The sequence below is a fragment of the Gossypium arboreum genome, chromosome 8 (assembly GCF_025698485.1).
Source record: "Gossypium arboreum isolate Shixiya-1 chromosome 8, ASM2569848v2, whole genome shotgun sequence".
In the NCBI taxonomy this organism is placed as follows: Eukaryota; Viridiplantae; Streptophyta; class Magnoliopsida; order Malvales; family Malvaceae; genus Gossypium; species Gossypium arboreum.
The window spans coordinates 123651939-123655335 of NC_069077.1; the positions used below are offsets into that span (position 1 = coordinate 123651939).

Here is a 3397-nt window from a genome sequence, read left to right on the forward strand (position 1 = left end):
TACCACAATGCCTTGCCTCAGTTCTGATGCAGGCTTAACTAACCCTTCCTTTTCTTGAGTGGTAATCACATTGAGTAGTTCCCTTGGGTTAGATTCTGTGTTACTCGGTAAACTACCTTGTGGTCATTCAAAAATTAGTTTTATGAGTTGGCCTATCTGAGTTTCGAGCCTTTAGATTGACGCTTGTTTATTCTTAAGGGCTGTCTCGGTATTCTGGAAACGAGTTTCTGACATTGAGATGAATTTTGTTAGCATCTCCTTAAGGTTCGGCTTTTTTTCCTGCTAGTAAGGTGGTTGTTGAAAACCTGGAGGATGTTGTGGCCTTTGATTTCCTTGACCGCCCCACGAGAAATTGGGATGGTTCCTCCAACCTGCATTATAAGTGTTACTATATAGGTTATTTTGGGGTCTAGAGTTATTTTTATCCATATATTGGACTTGTCCCTCCTCGATGCTAGGGTTGAAGGGTTGATATTCTGTGCATGCTCCTCCTCCATTTGAATCATACCTCATCACTGGATGTACCTGAGTAGAACCACACAACCCGTCAATCTTTTTATTTAAGAGTTCTACTTGGTTAGATAGCATAGTAACTACATCGAGGTTGAAAACACTGACTGCTTTTGTCGGCATTGTCCTCATAACTTGCCACTGATAGTTATTTAGTGACATCTCCTTAATAAATTCGTAAGTCACCTCAGGTGTTTTGTTATTCAAAGTTCCACCGGTGGCTGCGTCGATGAGTTGCCTCGTTGAGGGGTTCACACCGTTATAAAACGTTTGAACCTGTAGCCAAAGTGGTAACCCATGGTGAGGGCATCTTCTCAAAAGATCCTTGTATCTCTCCCATGCATCAAAGAGTGTTTCTAGATCCATCTTCACAAAGGAAGAAATGTCATTCCTCAACTTAGCCATTTTAGCCGGAGGAAAGTATTTAAGTAAAAACTTTTCGGTCATTTGTTCCCAAGTAGTGATTGACCCTCGTGGTAACGAGTGCAACCATTGTTTAGCTTTGTTCCTCAATGAAAAGGGAAGCAACCGAAGGCGAATGGCGTCATTAGAAACGCCATTGATCTTAAAAGTATTGCAAAACTCCAAAAAATTTGCCGAGTGATTGTTTGGATCCTCATCCTGCAAATCATCAAACTGAACAAACTATTGTATCATTTGAATTGTCTTAGGTTTTAGTTGAAAATTATTTGCAGCAATAGCAGGTCTAACTATACTTGACTCAGCCTGTTAAATTAGGTTTAGCATAATCATACATAATGCGTGGAGCAGGATTCTGATTTACTGGATCAATAGCAATCACAGGAGGTAACGAATTTTCTTGATTTTCAGCCATCTCCTCAGTTGTGGTGGAAGTATCATCCTTTTACTCTTTCTCTGTGTATTGTAGGCTTCGCCTGATTTCTCTTCAGTTTCTGCGAACTGTACGATCGATCTCACTATCAAATAGTAATGGTCCCAACGGGTTTCTTCTAGTCATACACTATAAAAACCTGCCAGGAACGAAAAGAAAAATTAGAAAAGAAAATAAAAATTTAAATTGCAAATAAAAGTAAAATGGCTAAAGTAATAAAAATCGAGTGTTCCTAATATCCTAGTTCCCCGACAACAGCGCCAAAAACTTGGTACGTGATATTTGCGATATCTTTTAAAGATTTATGAATGAGTCGTTCTTGAAACTAACTTTTTATCAAGATTAAGGCAAGTGTACCTATCAAACAGTAGTATAGTTCAGCAAGACCGGATTGTCGAACCCAAAGGAACCACAAGTACTAGTATTTACTTCCTTTTTATTATCTAGCCTAAAAATTAAGAGGTTTGGTTATCTAAACTAATTACTAAACTAAGAATGCACAGAAATAAAATCTGGGAAAATACTTTTTAGAAAATTCGATTGATTAAGACAATACCTAAGGAAAAATCCACCTAGATTTCACTTGTTATTTGACTCTGAATCAAACGATTTATTCATTTGACTAGATCCGTAGAAATCCCTAAGTTATATTATTATCTCTCTTGAGACTAATAACATCTAACCTTAGGTTGAATAATTGAAATCTCTTTCTAATTAACACCCCAAAATTGCATTAACTCGATCTATGGATTCCCTTATTAGGTTTCACCCTAATCCGATAAAATCTTGTCATCCTATCTCTATGCATGCAATCAACTCCCCTTAATTATGACAATTTTACTTTTAAACAAGGTCTATTCCTTCTCTGAATAAGAGCATTAACTTGAATCAATATCCTGGAATATTAAAACAAGAATTAAGAACACATAATTAAGAACGAGTCAAATATTTATTATACAATTCAGATAATAATAACAAGATCTATCTTAGGTTTCATTCCCCTTAGGTATTTAGGGGGTTTAATTCATACTTATGAAAGAAAACATCGCAAAAGCATAAAGATAACAAAACATAAGAAAACCCAAAACTCCTGAAGGAACTTGAAGGGAGATCTTCAGTCTTGATGATGAATCCGGCTTCGAAGATGGATCAATCGGCTTTCCTTGAGTAATTCCTTGCTTCCTCCTCTCTATGTGTCCCTTCTAAGTGCCTCCTCAGGTGTTTAAATAGGCTTTAGAATGCCTAAAAGCCTTCAAAATTGGCCTTTTCCGAATAGGACTATACTTGGGCTCGGCAGGGACACGTGTGACAGCCCTAAAGTGACCCTAGTAGGAAAGCGATTTCGGGACCGCTAAACCGAGTCACTAAATTATTTGAATATGATATTTATTGTCTAAAATAAATGTGTGAAAATTTTAAGCTTCGATTTAGTAAATTGCATGTGAATTTAGTCAATAGGACTTATGTGTGACACTTTTGAAATGTGATAGATCAAAACATAAGGACCTATTAGTGCATGTTGAAAAAGGGGGGACTTGCATGTCAATTTCCCCCCCCCCCCCATCTAGTAGTGGCCGGCCATGACATTAGGGTGGACAAAGGATGATGGGCAAAACATGTCATAGACATGTTATGTTGGTGCATCATGGGAGGAAACAATAAAATAAAGTTAGTAATAAAGAAATGGAAAAAAAAAAAGAAAGGAGAAAGAAAATGATGAAAACAAAAGAAAAAAAAATGTGTCCATCGTTTTTTCATTCTTCTTGACCGAAAATTCAAAAGAAAGAAGGGAGGAAATGTTGAAGAGATTTGGCCATACTTGTAGCTAGGTGAAGGTAAGTTTGATGTTGTGCCATGAGATTCATGCATGTTTTTTTTGTTAGCTTGAGTTCTAACTAGCCCATGGTTGAAATCTTTACTATGTCATGGAGATGATATTCGGCTAAGGTGGATTTGTGTTGATGTTATTTGCATGCTAAAAGTGAAGCTTGTAATGATGCATGTGATGGTGGATTGATGACTCTTGAATCTCCT

General features: G+C 37.0%; 1 non-coding gene across 1 annotated transcript; it reads left to right on the forward strand.

The window, feature by feature from the left end:
- Positions 1-802: 802 nt before the first annotated feature.
- LOC128279989 (small nucleolar RNA R71) lies at positions 803-909 on the forward strand. The gene has a single exon (XR_008270172.1). It is a non-coding gene; the product is annotated as a small nucleolar RNA R71 (small nucleolar RNA).
- The last annotated feature ends 2488 nt before the right edge of the window (positions 910-3397 follow it).